This window comes from Sinocyclocheilus grahami, unplaced genomic scaffold (genome assembly GCF_001515645.1).
Source record: "Sinocyclocheilus grahami isolate Dianchi unplaced genomic scaffold, SAMN03320097.WGS_v1.1 scaffold550.1, whole genome shotgun sequence".
Classification (NCBI taxonomy): Eukaryota; Metazoa; Chordata; class Actinopteri; order Cypriniformes; family Cyprinidae; genus Sinocyclocheilus; species Sinocyclocheilus grahami.
Genome location: NW_015505729.1, coordinates 842,123 through 860,247, shown reverse-complemented (window position 1 = coordinate 860,247; position 18,125 = coordinate 842,123).

Sequence of the window (18,125 nt, the reverse complement as noted above, 5' to 3'; positions counted from 1 at the left end):
TGGAAAGTAATGCGTTACGTTACTTTTGCGTTACGTTTTAAATCTGGACAGGGCTTGCTTGCTTGTTTTTAAAATAAAAAAGTTATATTTTTGGCACATATAAAAACCTTTTCACACAAAAATTGAAATGAATAAGCCTCAGGCTGAAGGAAAAGTAAATTTACATCCGTACAGTAGAATGCAGAAGAAGAAATTTCAACACACTTCAGTAATAAAAAAAAGACACACAAATGTTTGTCTAGAGTAATTTTTGCTTATTAGTACGGTTGAACTGGATCATCGAAGGACAGAAGCAAAGACATTGGTTAATAGAATGGGATTAAATACATAATGCATATTTGTGTTGTTTAACATTTAATTATTGTAGGTTTGTGTCATATTCTGAGTTGCATTATTTTTATTCATTTTGAGGAATACTGAATCTGTGTTTTTTTTTGTGAGTGAGATGAATTCATGCATATTCTTATTGATTTTAGAACTACAGTAACATCTTCTGATTTCTCTCAACATGGGAACAGGAGAGCTGTCAATCAGTAAATTGGGAAAAAAAAGAAACTTGCGTTACTTATTTGAAAAAAGTAACTCAGATATTCTCTTGTAAATTAAAAAGTAATGCATTACTTTACTAGTTACTTGAAAAAAGTAATCTGATTACGTAACTCGCGTTACTTGTAATGCGTTTTCCCCAACACTGCTGACATATATTAGATATTAATCTACATTTTGACTGACTGAAATTTTTAGATCTCTCCACTTATTTATTTAGTCATTCATTCACTTATTGTTTTTCAAAAGCTCAGATCACACTGGAATTTTTCATTAAAAAATCCACAATATATACTGTATATATATATTTTTTAATTTTGCTTTATTTTCATTTTAAAAGATTTATTTATTTACTTTTTTTAGGCTAACTAGAACTAATATGGGGTCATATTATAAATTTGTCTATAATGTATCAGCCTAAATATATTGGCTTTTTTTTTACTTAAAGGGGTCATATGATGCGATTTCAATTTTTCCTTTCTCTTTGGAGTGTTACAAAATCTGTAAAGTTGCAAAGACTAAAGTCTCAAATCCAAAGATATATAAAACGGCTCGTTCTAACACGCCCCCACATATCTACATCGCTATGTGGGAAGATTTGCATAATGCCGCCCAAATGTTCACGCAAAGAAGGCGTAACTTTTATTCTCATGTCTGGAGCTGATCCGTGCTGGTTGCTGAGGAAATACTAAAACTTTGCGCTGTCGATCGCAGGATTGGCTTTCACCGTGGACGAAGCGGCGTCCAGCCCGGAGTCGTCACATGTCCTTCCGGACGCTCCTTCATCGAAATCGCCGGTCACTGATCGGTAACACTGAAAAGTACTTTATAACAGCAGTAATACCAGTATGTTCCAATAAAGTATAATTTATTTCTAGTTCCAACTCATTTGCAAACTGCAGATAAATGCAACGTATTCATAAATCTTGAGACCCCGCCCAGAGGTGGTGACAGCATGCAGACAGTTTATATCTTTGCAACTTAGCCTCACTTACATACTTTTTAATTTGTGCTTTTCTTGGGTGAAATACGGTACTGATAACATTTGTAGATTTCTATCATTTAGAAAGTGAACTCAGATTTAACCATAACATAGCTGGCTCATAATATAATTGGGTTAGGGCCCCCCCTTGCTCTATGGGGGCTGTGGAGGGGTCCTGTACGCCAGCGTCTTTATTAATGTGTCAAGTTGCTACAGTTAAGCACATGAACCATATACTTGGCTGAAGAATTTGTTTATTCCAATTAATATTAATAAACATATTCCAATCAATATTAATAAACAACGATTTATTGAAACATTAGTGACTATTGCTGTTGCTAGAATTTTCTAAAAGCATGTTATTTCAGCATGAAAAAATGGCACTTTGTTCTGTATGACTTCATGTAGTAACGACTCAAAACTAAACAAACAAAAAAACGCGTATCAAAGCTCAAAGCTCCTGAGTGTACACATCTTTGTTGAAAATCTACTCAAACCATTAAATACACAGCAATTTGTAGCTAGTAAGTTCCCTGAAGCAATGGAGTGATAGCTCTCTGTGCACCTGCCAGCATTGCCAGCATTGCATTGTCAGTGCGCGGTCACGTGGATGAGCGAGCGTAATAATCGACAACCGTCTGCAGTGAAGCCTCATTAAGAGAGAGGACAAAAGAAGTGACGGCGTACTAGTCAGGTGTGAAGTGTTTCCCACAGGACTCTAATGGCCGTGTCTTTTCTTCAAGAGTGAACAGATAGGTGCTCTGTTACTGCAGCTTTACCGGCACCACATACCCGCACTGACACCAAACATCTGCATTTGATAAACACATTACCCACCAACCCCATTTTCTTCACAACTTCATTTAATGTATACTGATTGTACAGAATGAATAAATGGCCTTCCTTGGTCATCTCTATTCTTTTGGCCACAGAGCTCCAGCCGAGGCTGGCCATCAAACATATGACACCTCAGATGTTGTCACGAGGCTACACGAATGAGTTGTATAGAACAGTGTTTCCCAACCTGTTTTTAGTCACGGCACCCTTTGGAAATTTTAACAAACTTGTGGCACAGTACAAAATTAATTTTGTCACAATATTTGAATTTCTAACTCCGATATGATAATTTGAAAAGTATAGATATTCGGTACAACAGGGAAGAACTGCAGAATATAATGTCATACAGATATTTTTATAATTTTTTTTTATTTAATTTAATTTAATTAAGAAATGAATAATGATAGCACAAATAAAAAATAACGACAGGCCTTCAAATTAAATAAATAGCTTTTTAGTTTTTCAGGTAGGTCTAACAGTAGGGTTAAGATATTTAACTTTTTTTTTTTGTTTGTTTTACCAAATCCTAGAAAGCTATTATTATCAGAACACGTGAGCATAACATAGCGGTTAGCAGATCAATGAATGAGAGGGCAGCGTTACCAGAGTTGCCCATATACCACACCATGTTACAACACAGTAGGGCTATTGCAAACAGAAACAATACTGTACTACATCGATGTTTCCTGTCGGCTCAATTTTTGAGTGGACTTTGCTGTTCCATGAACGGTATATGAGTGGAGCGACTGAGCGGAGCGCACACACACGCATAGAGCGGGATAATACGCAGAGCGTCACACCACGTGAAAGTGAAACCTGAGCGGTGAACTACTTTTCGGCAGCCGAAATTTCGGTGCATCTCAAATTATTGGCGACATCAGAAATGGATATTATATAATAGATGCTTTTTTGAAATTGCTTTTTTTTACCAATTTAAAAATATAAAAAAAAGATTTTTTTTACACGGCACCCCTGCTCTCGACAGACGGCACCCCGGTTGGGAAACACTGGTATAGAAAACCGTGCAAGTAAATGGGCTTGACAAAGCCAATATTCCTCATTTAGAGAGAAATGCCTGGTTTGGAGAAGGGTTGCAGCAATAAACACCAGTGTTATAATTCGCAGACTGCACATTCTTAAAGAGATAGTTAACCGTCAGTTGCTGGTCCCCATTGACTTGCATTTTTTCCATACTATAGAAGTCAATGGGTACAAGCAACTAAAGGTGAACTATCCCTTTAATGGACACATTTGCTACTGATGGTTATTACAGTTATTTCAATGATCACAAGATAAGAGCCAGTGTACTGAGCAGTGTATAGGTTAACAGAAAGGCTATAAGCAACATTAAGCAAGGCAGATAAAGAAAACAGCCATCTGGACCATTACCTAAAGAGATCTTCACATTGTTGTGGAGACCTATTGTGAGCATAATGATCAACACAGTACAACTATTAGGGATGCACAATGTATCGGATATCAGATTTTTTTATTTTATTTATTTATTTATTTTTAAATATTGTCCAAAACACAAATAATTATCAGTTTATTGTATCGGCTAGAATTTAATTTAAATATCAGTGAATCCCTAATGTAATTTGGCTTGAAGTCTGCAGCATCCAAATCTAAGTGAAGCAGACAGGTTTGGCACAGTACACTATAGACCCTATCCAGTGGTTTTGTTTTGGAGAAAGAGCTCAGTGTCGGACTCATTTTTCAAACCTTCCAGAACAGCTGGAGGGGGGCAGAGGGGTGGGGGACAAAACCAGTGAAGTGGGAGGGGCATTGCCAAGCCAAGCTGATCCAATTTAAATATGCAAATGTTATCAGAGTTGGAAAAGGAAATGGGAAGACAAGTGGAGAACAAAAAAGCAAGACCAAAAAGAACAATATCTAATGCAATTAAACGTGTAGCATTGTTTAGCCTTCAATTAAGGAGATAATTATATGCCTCTACACTTTGGCCAAGCTGCAAAACACATAAGAGGAGTCTGTTGATTCACTCTTCAAATCATCCGTCTCCATTAAAAAAGGTACCTGGGGGGATTTTCACCCACAAAACACTGTGCAAATCGCAATGGTTGTCTGAGAATGATTTTGTTATATGTTATTTTGCCATTGTTTCCTCATCCTCATGTTATTCCTAATGACTTACTTTCTTCTGCAGAACATAAACAGTGATATTTTGAAGATTCTGTTTGTCTTTATATTGAAAGTCAATGGGTCCTAAACAACACTGAACTCCGCTGACAACAACTTTCATTGTACTGTATGGACAAAGAAAGAAAGTCATACAGGTTTGAAACAAAACAACTGTGTTGCAACTAGCATTTCTCGTAGACATTAAAACATTAAAAGTGAGCTGCTATATTAAACCTGCAGAGCTCCATAAATCCAACTGCAAGCACGCCATCCTTTTTTTACGCCAAGACCTGTCAGGTCACAAGTAATACGTCCCAATCCATAAGCTTTAAACAGATTGTTCTGAGCACTTCCTTGATAATAGACCTAAAATCTTCTATAAATGCTAATCCAAGCAGCTCATATCTGTCAGGGCAAATCAAGCCTGAAATGAGTTCAGTCAGCCGCACCCCTGGTTTCGAGCTGAACCCACCACGCTCCCATTGTCTTCCGCCTCACTGAGTCCATGCATATAACCAGGCTGGAAACAAAGGCATCAAGGGGGAGTTCCCCCAAACCCCCACTTTGCTCAGAATAGAAATGGTGAGGGCGGGTGGGGGGGGGGAGGAGCACAGCCATCAAACTGGTTTTCCACCCATTCATCTTTTGAGAGCATAAGGCTGGTCCTCAGGGAGGTGAAACTAAACAAATAAAGGGGTGACTGCTTTAAACCGCTCACCCCTGCAAGAACCGTTCGAGTTTTCGGCTCAAATTGGATGTAAATGTAAATGACCAAAGTCAGATATTGACAAGCTTGGGACACGAGAGAATGTGACTTCTGATGTTATGTAACTCATTAATTTAACAAGTCAGGCTGAACCCTTCATTTATGTGTGTGCGCATCGGTCTGCATGTGTTCAATTGATTTGTTCTTTAATGACCTTGTCTACATGATGTAGTGCAGTGGAGTGACTATCTGTCTGGATCCACTGGAGAGGGGGGACAGGTGTCTGAACTGACGGCTGGGATTGAGGGGCTCTGATATGGGATGGGGAGGGTCAGAGGTACCATCCCATGGTAGAGGTACAGGGTTTGGACTGCCAGAATGGGACAAGTGTGCCACACGTCACAGGAGAAGAAGAGATGGAGCATCTGGTGCGGTTTTCCGTCAATAACCTGCCACTGACATGTTGAGAATTCCATGTGATGGTGACTTACTATTGCAAGTGGACATTTTTGCCTGCAAAATGTTGCTGAAATTTCCCTAATGTAATCACACCTTTAGGCTAGTGAATCACTCTTCTGCTGAAGCTTATGGATTTATAAAATTGACAGTTCCAATTAAATCTGTCATGTCAATCATTTTGCATTTTGTTGGGCCTACACTATGCAAAGGCCTTAGTTCTGTCATCTTCTCTCAGAGAGTTTAGCATGGTAATATCCATGGCAATGTTAATGTGTTTTGTCTTGGCAGAATAAATCTGCTACGCTGCTGTTGCTGTGGCAGAGCAGGTAGAGACTTGCTACTGCCAGTACATCCACAGACATGCTGCTGTGAGCATGTAAGAAATATTGCTGCTGCACATATTGTCACCGACGTAGGACTCTAATGACAGACAGACTGAGGCCATGGATATCCATGACCAATTACAGCGGTGTAATCAATACAATATGTTCTAGAATTGTAACTTCACCAATGAATAATGCATCATAATGACATATAGGGGAGGCTGGGGATGGATGTTGCACTTTTGCACCACTGAATATTTCTCAGGGTAGATTTATTTGTGAAAGTCGAAACAAAGATACAATTCACTGAACACATAGTGGGGTTTTTGTCACAACATAACCTGCGGTTAAATATTCCATTAAGTAATTATGAAAAACAAAACAAAACAGTAAATTAACAAAAATGAATAAATATTTTCAAAATTTAAAAAAAAGGTTTGGGGTCAGTATGATTATTTATTTATTTATTTATTTATTATGCATACATATTCAGCAAGGATTGATTAAATTGTTCAACAGTGACATTTACTCTGTAAAACATTTTTTTTTACATACTGTTTTAACTTTCTATTAATCAAAGAATCTAGAAAAATGCATTGTGGTTTCCACAAAAATATTAAGCAGTACATCCATTGTATACATTGATAGCATATTAGAATGATTTCTGAAGGATCATGTGACACTGAAGACTGGGATAAGGATGCTGAAAATTCAGTTTTGCCATCACATGAATAAATTATAATAATATTTCACAATATTACTGTTTTTTACTGTATTTTTGATCACAGAAATGCAGCCTTAGTTAGCATAAAATACTTTGAACACTCATATGACAACTAACCCTAGCCTCCCCTATATAACAGCAAATAATACTGCAAGGTTCAAATGTGAGAAACAATCTCAAATGCATGTAAGGATTGTGATAGTCCAGCTAAAACCAGCACACAATGCTGGCTGCTAAGCTTTGATAGAAACCCGCTTGAATAAAATGGAAAAAAATGGCTTCTGTGTTTTAATGTGTCTTTGTGATTAATTGCACATCTGATTGGGAAGGTCAGTGATTCAGACCCAGAGTAAATGTTCCGTACAGAGGTAAAGACATCAGTGACAATGGCCATTTTACTGGTTATGAAGAAGTGGTTTAATAATGCAGTATGTGTTCATTGAATGAGGTGAGCTATTCAGGTAGAGTCGCATATTCATCTCTGTCATCTCTGACAGGCACATGTGGCCTGACTGCCGCCCATAAAAAAAACAGCAGAGTTCCAGGCAATGGAGATGGGATAACCCTGCAATAACAGCTGGAGAAAGTGCGCTTGATGCAAAACAGGACATGATCCTACTTTTAGTGACACACAGCTAAAGTAATAAAGCTCACACACCTGCACACAAATACACAAACACACTCACAAGGACTTGTAAGACTTCAAGAACATGACTGAAGATAGTCTTTCATACCTTCTCCATGTCCATCTACATCATAATTGACTTAAATCGCATTAAAACCAAAATAACGATACAGCTTAGTGTGATTATGGTGATTATCAAATTATGAAGGCTGTGATTTAATTCAATAAATATGCAGACTGCATATTTCAGAGTGAAGCGCAGCACTGTGTTAATTTATACGTGTGCAGTTCAAGATACAGTGTTTCAGCATCTTAGAGTGGCTCAGTTCACAGTAAATGCTAATCTTTGCCTTTGCAGGGAATTTTCTGCCAAAAAAAGCTTTATTATTATTATATATTTTTATTTTATTTGAAATAGAAGAAAAAAAACACACAACATACAGAGTAAAAAACTAAATATTTATTTTCGGGTGAACTGTCCCTGAATAAATGTATACTGGTTATATATATCATTACCAGTCCCAATTATTTCAGCTCTATCTATGTTAAAACATGTCTGCTTGGATGTCTTCAATTGCTTTCTTATCTCATTCCACACTGATTGATTAATTTTTTATTTAATAAGCAGCGAACCCTCTGCCTTGGAAAAATTACACTCGGCACGTCTCAGCGCTCCAGCATGGACAGACCACTTCCTGCTAATTCAATTCCCTCCCATCAAATTAATATTATTAACGGACGGTTTCGCAACTAAACACAATGGCCAGTATCCGGTCAGTCAAGCCCTATGGGATTCAGTTGACGTTGATTTACACCGACCGCTCGTCATCAGGGGCACAGATCAACAGCTGTGAAATATCCCGTTTCAACTGCAATCACAGAATGCTCATTGACTACTGATACAGATCAATGGGATGACAGCAGAAGAGCTGCTAGTGAGAAATGGCTTTTTACAGACTGGTCTAAAGATTGTTAGCTCTGCCTCTGCTTTATGATATCTGAGACAGAGCCGAGGTAAACAAATGAACTGACAAACTGCTTCAGGAAAAAATGCCTGTGAGGTGTGCATGGATGTAGATAGCAGCTCAAAAAAATAGAACAAACCTATAATGTTGTGTTATTTAAGGTCTTGGCTATGCTTGAGTGTTTCTTCACTATATATTATGCACTGTTTGCATTTCAAGTTCACAACTTTTGCTTATTAGTATGTGAGGGTTCCAACTCTTGAAGTGCTGCGTTTCCTAGCAACAGATTCCTGGCTCACCCGACTCGCTGTCAACTGCAAGACTACTCGGCCTCTGACAGATGACCTGACTTCACAACACAAAACTCTGTTTGCTGAATGTTTTCCAAGTTTTTTTTTTCTCCTTCTTTTAATATCCTGTTATTTTTATATAAAACATATATTTATTCCACATCAAAAAACTTGGGCCATGAGTGAAACCTCATGTGTGATTAATGTAGCCCTGATATGTGAGAATATATATGAGGAGCACGGCTAAATAGATCACTGCACAGCATGCTAGTGAATTGATATGGAGGCAGGAAGCCAGTTGAAAAATTTAATTCTCATTAAGAATTTTGTTTGTAATTGAGAGATCAAATGTAGCTATATGAATGTACCATGATAAATGCCTGAAGTTACGTTTACTTACATTTTCAATATTCAGTAGCAGTGGTTCTGAACCAGTTTTGCTTCACAACCCAGATTGTTACCTTTAACGTCAAATGGCGACCGAACACTGTAAAAAAATAGTCTGCACAAAAATATACATAAATGTCTCTAAAATAAACCATTAAAATGTATTAATATTACTACAAAGTTCTGTCATGAAACGCTAGATGGCACAGGCCGATACGTTCTAACTCAATCTGATATAATGTTGTAATATACCTGTACATACAATTGTCAATTTGTATATTGTTATTCCCTATTCACTTGTTCTATTTTTTTTAAATTATTATCTGTGTTTTTGTCCTGTCACTGTCATTCTGTTGCACTGTGGAAGCTTCTGTCACGAAAACAAATTCTTCGTATGTGTAAAAATACCTGGCAATTGTAACGAATCAGCTCATGAGGAAATATGAATAATTAATCATAACTAGTTATAATTAATTATGAATATTTCGATCCACTGTAGATATTTAGCTGACCTCTCAGGGTCAACTGTCTTGTCAATTCTAAGAACGTTAATTTCCTGGTTAAGTGAAATAACTTTCTTACTGTACAATTCTACAAAAGCTTGTAGCATAAATCTGCATGATTAAGTGACTCCAGTTATGAGCAAACAATGAACAACGTCAAGTGTGATACAAGCAAGGTTTTATTAACTACATAAACACTTAAACTAGTCTAACATACTACATAAACACTTAAACTGGTCTAACATACACATACACACTTAAACTGGTCTAACATTAAAGCTCATTCTGATTCTGATTCTATAATCATACCATTATTCACATGGTGAAGCTGATTGGTTTCTTTTGCATCAGCAGCCAATGAGGTTGCTGCTCAACATTCAAATAACAGGATAGTGCTTGCTGTAGCAGTTGTAGCATGCTTCAGAAACACTCCACCTTCCCCAGCTCCACCTGTATAAATCTGCTACGGGGTAACTTTATCTATGTTATATATGGGGGTAATTTCATGTATGTTATATGTGTCACGGTGCTGTGAGATAGTAGTAAATGGGCACGAAGAAGGCAAATCTAAATAGGATATTTATTCCACAAACACTAAATAACAGGTAATCCACAAACAGCAGAACATGTGGTACAAACAATAACAACCGACAAACTCAAACTGAACGGACATGAGCTTAAATACACAGACCAAACGAGGATAATTAACAAGACACAGGTGAACTAACTAACGTAATCAAAGGGGAGACATAAACTAGGTCAAAGAACCAAAATAGACTGGTAAACAAAGTCCAAACTAACAGAAACCGTGACAATATGTGCAGCAGCAATATTTCTTACATGCTCACAGCAGCATGTCTGTGGATGTACTGGCAGTAGCAAGTCTCTACCTGCTCTGCCACAGCAACAGCAGCGTAGCAGATTTATTCTGCCAAGACAAAACACATTAACATTGCCATGGATATTACCATGCTAAACTCTCTGAGAGAAGATGACAGAACTAAGGCCTTTGCATAGTGTAGGCCCAACAAAATGCAAAATGATTGACATGACAGATTTAATTGGAACTGTCAATTTTATAAATCCATAAGCTTCAGCAGAAGAGTGATTCACTAGCCTAAAGGTGTGATTACATTAGGGAAATTTCAGCAACATTTTGCAGGCAAAAATGTCCACTTGCAATAGTGTAGTGAAGCCTAAAGTACCGCTCACACAGAAGTCAATTTTAAACCAAGCAGCATTCTATTGGTCAACGCAGCGAATTTGCATGAAAAAAACAACAACAAAATTTTTTTTTTAACAAAAACATTTTTGCACAATATTGGTGAAATGTTTCACACTTGTACAAAATTTCAGATTTCACAGATTCCATTTAAAATTATTGGATTTTCTTTCTCTTTGAAGTGTTACAAGCTCTTGGTGCATAAAGATGATCTGTAAAGTTGCAAAGACTAAAGTCTCAAATCCTATCACAAATGTAGACATGGTTTTATGTTTACGTGGCGCGATGCAATGGAACGCGTAAAAAGACAGCATAAGTCATTATAATCCGTAATTATGTCCCCACTGGATGCAACAAATGCCTCGTTTATAATGGGTTTTAATGTTTTTGTCTCATTGCTCTGGCCGGACAGGGCATCACAGTATGGTAGGGGCGTAACATTTCCGTCACACGCTTGAGGTATTCGGCAAATCACAACGCACTGGATAGCTGGCCAATCAGAGCACACCTCGCTTTTCAGACCGATGAGCTTTGTAAAAATCGACGCGTTTCAGAAAGGCGGGGCATAGAGGAGAAACAATAATGTACAGTATGTGGAAAATAATGTGTTTTTTGAACCTTAAACCGCATTAAACACATTTCATTACACCAAATACACGAAATAATGTTCTTTTTAGCAACATCATATGACCCCTTTAACATAACAAACAAACACTGAGGCAAATATTGCATTAGCATTAGCAGATGAATTTGTAAGAAGCTACAGAGTTTGATGAACGGTCTGCCTTTGACGACAATAAAATAAAATATTTCTTCCTTGATAAAAGACTAATATTTTGCCATTCAAATATAAACAATTATGTGGCACTATGATGCTAACAGAGCAGACCTGCGACATACCAGTTGAAAGCCACTGGTGTATGATATCTGGTTTGAAAATGCAAATGTACATGAGTCAAACAGCAAGTTAAACTTTTATTATTGATTCCCACATATTTTGACTGACCTGTTCTATGATAGTAAAATGTACTAATGCATTAAGACTAATGGGGATGTGTAAATAGTTGTAAGTTAGAATCACTACAAGTATTAACTCTAGAACAGGGGGGTAAAAATGACTTTAGAAAGATGGCAGCATCAATATATATTTTTTACACAGATATTGGTAGGTCTATTAGTAAAATCTGTTGACTTTAGCCATCTTTGTTGCATTAAACACCAGTGGTGAAAACCCCCTTCCTCTTTAAAAAAAAAGAAAAAAAAGAATCAGCTGAATGCAAAGAGACCCACATTTGTTTTTTGTCTACTGAATGTGTACAATTCCACAATTTACTCCTGGAGCCATATTGAGATTCCAATATAGCTGGAATGGAACCATATAGAGCCTTAAAAATTAAGATGACAAAAGGAAAGGTTGTTAAGACCCAAAATCTATAAGGGCATTAAGATATCGTTAAAACTTCTTGAGTTACAGGCATGCAAACTTTGCAGAAAAAACTTAAAGTGTTTTTTCCCATTTTTGAATGGTCACCACTGGCGTTTGATGCAACAAAGATTGCTAAAGTCAACAGATTTTACTAATAGACCTACCAATCTCTGTGAAATGATGCTGCAATTTTTCTAAAGTCATTTTACCCCCCTGTAATCTGGCTCCCAATCTCTGAATTTTGGCTTTCAACACTATACATGTTAATCTTTCTTCAGAATCTTTTTTTTGACAAAATCTAAAATTTGAGATGGAGACCACTGGTTAAGTTTACACGGTACAACCCTGTTCCTTTTGGTGAAGTCAGTGTTTTTGCTCATTTAGTCAAGTAACGACACAAATAAATAGCCTTCAACTGTTTTCAACTAGTTTAGTTATTATTTCACGATTTGAATGTTCATATAATACTTGATGTAGGAAAACATGAAGAATATGAAAACAAAATAAAGATTTATGTCCAACATAGTTAGAGACGTGACTTGACCAATAAACTCAGTTTTTTAGGGTTCACGGTGTGCTTAGAGGAGTGTTTTTGAAAAGTTAAAGAACACAAGTTAGCCATTTTCCAAAGGATAATCAAATAAATAGAAATACTGGAAGGTGGAGAATATTAATAAAAATAAATAAATAATAAAACAGTTGTTGTTACTTAACAATACCCCCCTGTAATCTGGCTCCCAATCTCTGAATTTTGGCTTTCAACACTATACATGTTAATCTTTCTTCAGAATCTTTTTTTTGACAAAATCTAAAATTTGAGATGGAGACCACTGGTTTAGTTGACACGGTACAACCCTGTTCCTTTTGGTGAAGTCAGTGTTTTTGCTCATTTAGTCAAGTAACGACACAAATAAATAGCCTTCAACTGTTTTCAACTAGTTTAGTTATTATTTCACGATTTGAATGTTCATATAATACTTGATGTAGGAAAACATGAAGAATATGAAAACAAAATAAAGATTTATGTCCAACATAGTTAGAGACGTGACTTGACCAATAAACTCAGTTTTTTAGGGTTCACGGTGTGCTTAGAGGAGTGTTTTTGAAAAGTTAAAGAACACAAGTTAGCCATTTTCCAAAGGATAATCAAATAAATAGAAATACTGGAAGGTGGAGAATATTAATAAAAATAAATAAATAATAAAACAGTTGTTGTTACTTAACAAAAGCTCCCTTTTCTTTAATTTCTCCCATGTAATTTCTATATTACCCCTTGTAAGACAAATATTAGCTGTAAACCGGAGCATTTGGTGCACTAGTTTTCATCTTCTTCACTCTGAAAACACCCTGCCTTCCCTTCCCCCATTTTTGCACCCCCCCACCCCACTACCCCCCAGAATCTTCCTCAAGTCTGCCAATGAGAGCGCATTGGGAGCATTTTTTCCTAGAGACAGTGCGCTCCATGTCTGGGGTGGTTCCCCTCCTCTGCTCAGTTGCGGAGTTCAACACCAATCAAATGGCAGGCCGCAATAATTCCGCATCGCAGCCTTTCCTGTTCGGCAAAGCACAATATGGGGTTTTTCAGGCTTGCTATCCTCCAGGCATGAGGGGTGCCATGTGACGGCATGCATACTCTAAGACAATGGAGATTACACCCTGACACGCGCACATTAAAAACAGCTTCTAGCTATGTGGGGGGCGGCTATGTAGATACAGTCTATGGAAGTATTCTTACTTTGTATTGTACATAGTTTTGTATGTAACTTGCACTTAGTTTTTGGAGGCATATTGCAATAACACTCCATAAAATAGATCCACAATAATTTTTAACTCTTCTTCTAAAAGTTTTCCAAACTGAATGGATATTCTGTGCATGAAGAGCTCAGATCTAGGACCACATGCATGGCACGATTTCTCAATCTCTACAAAAAGCAAAAGCTATCATCACAAAACAAGAGCACCAAGTTGATTCGCTTTATTTATATGGATCTCATATTCTCATCTTGGCTGGAACATTGTTTTCAGACAGAGAGTTACTGTCCGAGCTCAAGGACAAATGTGATCAATAGCAGAACTCCCCAGGCCTTCTCCTATTACAGAGCACATGCTACTGATAGTGTGAGACGTCTCTGAATCTAAATGGATCAGGATTAGCTGAAAATCGCCCCTGCACTGTCAACCGGTGATTCCTCTATAAGCTCCCCAAGAATGCAAATCCACCTCATCCCAAAAAAAGCTTAAGAATGACAGAAATCCAAATTTCATATGAATATATATCCACATGGTATAAAACATAAAATGGATGTGTAATATGTTAATGTAGGGGTGGGTGATATACCGGTAGACACGATTAACCGGTAGAAATTTGTCAACCAGTAGAGATTTTAGACTGTCGTCTGTGGTCACGAAAACTTCATCATAAAGACCTTTTTTAAAGCAAAAATATCTATATTGGGATATATATCTTTACCATGAAATAAAATTACTCATATCATGATATAAGATTTTGGTCATATTGCCCACCCCTATGTCAATGTTAATAAACACACTATTAGATGAAGTACGGTGTCAAGCAGTTCTGCCACAGTGCATTTCCAAAACACTATGTTTTTCCAGCTTTGCTGCCAACTCTTTCAGTTGAAGAACATAGTGAAACAACTTCTGCTATTTCTCATCAGTGTCAGACCTGCCGTGATCTCAAGCCACACGTGGAAGTGCCCCCAATTCAGACATAAAGTGACTTGAGTGGGGCAAATACAATTTCAACCAATTTCACTCTACAATAAATTCAACCTGAACAGTTTTGACCTATTTATGATGACTGGACCATATGGGTGAGACACTGGACCCGCTGGAAAAGAAGCCCCCTCTTTTTGAGGCACCAAGAATTATGGGTTTGGGCTTAAGAGACTGAATTACGTCTCAATAAGAGGAAGTTAAGGACTGTTTTGAAAACAGTAGGGTTTTGAAAGCTGGCTGGAGACCGCCAGGGTTAATAGAAACTGGTTGTTCCTCCTTGCTGTGAAACAGGGGAAATTGATGTGCTCAGTCATTGGATTAGAACACACTTCACACTCTAAACAGCCTACAGTGAAAGAAGCACAAAGTGAGGGTTGGATGGCATGATACTCCAGAAACTAGATCAAATCAAAGCTCTTGTTTATCTGTAAGGATGCTCAGTGCGCTGGTTCCTGTTTTCTTAATATTGACGATCTGCATCAAACCTTGGCATTCCTGAAATGTGGGTCATGCAGCTACCCATGTTCTGCATAGCAACCAGTGAGAAGCACTGGTGAGGGACCAGCCTCCACACACAAGTGCAGATATACACAAACAAGTAGGAGTGAGTCTGTTACAAAAATATGTTGTTCAAAACCGATTTATAAGCAAGCAGAAAATGCTGAATATAACACATCTGCTGCTCAAGCATGTCAAAAAAACATATTTCTAAGATATTATAGTGCAGAACAGAAGTGTGGTCACTAATACTTGTCAAGTCAAGTCAAGTCACCTTTATTTATATAGCGCTTTTAACAATACAGATTGTGACAAAGCAACTGAACAGCATTAATTAGGAAAATAGTGTCAATAATGCAAAATGACAATCATAACACTACATATAGTGTCACATATATGTAGTTACGTCCATATGGTGACAGATGGTTCAGGGGTGACGAGTCCCATTCGTTTGAATTATCTCTTCTAACATGTGCATGAGCACGGACGGATACGGATCACAAGAAGCTACAAAAAAGAGAGAAAGCTTTGATTAGAGAAAATGATATCTGGTTATGTACATATATTAACAGTGATATATTACACTGCAAGAACAAAAAAAATCTGTGGAAAAACGTGTAAAGACCTGGCAGAAAAATGACCACTACATTTTCTGTTAAGTGTACAGACATTTATTTAAACCCTGAAACACAATACACTGTAATCAGTAATTCAAAATACAGGTAAAACACTTGTGAAAAAAATCAATATGGAAATATTGATATGGTCTTTATATTAAAACGGTACATTGGGCCATACTATACAGGCTTTTCTTAGAGTGTATCATTTATAATATTAAATTCATTATTAATTTCAAACATTAAAGTTAATAAATATTATAAATATGAATTACTATTATTATTGAAATTAATTTATAAAATTGCAATCTTAAAAAATATTGTTAAATTATTATAATTTGTATATAGATTTTATAATTTTTTTAAATACAAATCTATCTATCTATCTATCTATCTAGATAGATATATAGATAGATAGATAGAAGTTGGGATGGATGCTGGATGAATTATTTTACACAATCTGACTGATTAATTAGACATTCCACTTAAAAAAATATAAATCAATCAATCAATCAATAAATAAATAAATGTGGTGACAAGTGTATACAAAGCAGAAACAAATGCCATTTAGACTCTCAAACAACTTCCATTAGTGCCGGTCAAATGATGCTAGTGATGCAAATTCAACAAGTCAGTTGCATCTCTCCACATACGCTCTATTCACTGCTGTGTGTTTGTTTGAGATTACACAATCAAGCTCATAATTAATTCACGAGTCAGCAAGATGCTGAAAAATTACAGACTTTCTTTGTCAAATATTCTTACCCCAGATGCAAACATCCATTTTAAAATGGGCGGTCTCTTGTTTGCATCAAAGAGTGTCATTAAGAATTCACTGCAAAACAACTGTTTGTTCGATCCATCCAATCTGAAGTATGATAATTATTTGGGAAAAACATTGAGATGCGGCTCAACGCCGTGATTTTAAACACCAATTTTCACTCTTGTGATGTTGAGACAGGGATAAACACAAGGCTCATCCCACTTCACGCCTTCCTCTGCTGTTAGCGGGATATTAGGAAGCACATCTATACTGTTCTCATTATTCGTACATGAGTTTTTAATTGCTTTTTAATTCTGATTCAAATATTTTGTCTCTTTCTAATTCTCACTGCTGCCATAAGAAATTCATCATCATAAGCACAATGGATCATAGTCAGGATAGATGCAATATTTAATTTGCGGCATACGAAAACAAGGCTGTGAAAGATAGAAGTACAAGCAATACACTCCCATGACAACTTGCAATAATTAGTATGCAATGGCAGCAATCATATATACATCATACAATTTAGTGCATATGAAAAACTTATGATTTTTTCCCCATTATATTCATAATTAGGTTTAGGGTTGACATAAGGTTTGGATTTACGGTTAGATTTAGGTTGTAGATTTATTTATATATATATATAGATTTATATTGTAGATATATATTGTAGATTTATATATATATATATATATATATATATACAGTATATACTGTATATTAGGGCTGTCATCATTAACGCATTAACGCATGCGATTAATTTTACAATCCTAAATTATTTAACGCAATTAACACAAAATTACTGAAGCACAATTTATATTCTAACCCTTTAACCCAATTTTGCTTCTCTGCTTGCGATCATATAATTTTAAGCCGCTAAACTCCGAGAAAGTTTTCAGTCCAATGATTCAGTAAGTGAATGCATTAAAACAATCCGTCCAAAACTGTGCTAATATACAGGAAACCAGGCTGATTACATCAGAGATTACAGAGAGAACAGAGACTCGCATTGCGTTTTCAGTGAATTATTCATTCCAGTGTGTTTCGCTTTAAAACACGAGTTCTGTCATATTCTGTGATTGTTTCTGAAGAGTGCGAGCCCTCACACGTCACGCTGTGTGAAGTACAGACTGAACGGGTTGTCAGCACATCCCACCGCTGTATGGCCAGATGAGACGCAAACTACATTTTCTCGACTGGATAACCAGTCTCGCTAGTAAAGTTTTGGTAAAGGTAAAGATGATTGCGGTGGCGTACAGGAGTCGTACAGTAAGCACGCGTGAGACTGTTATAATAATGCCTGTATGAGTGCTCTTGACGCACTGATCACACATTGTATTTATGCACAGACATTTCCGTACATTCACG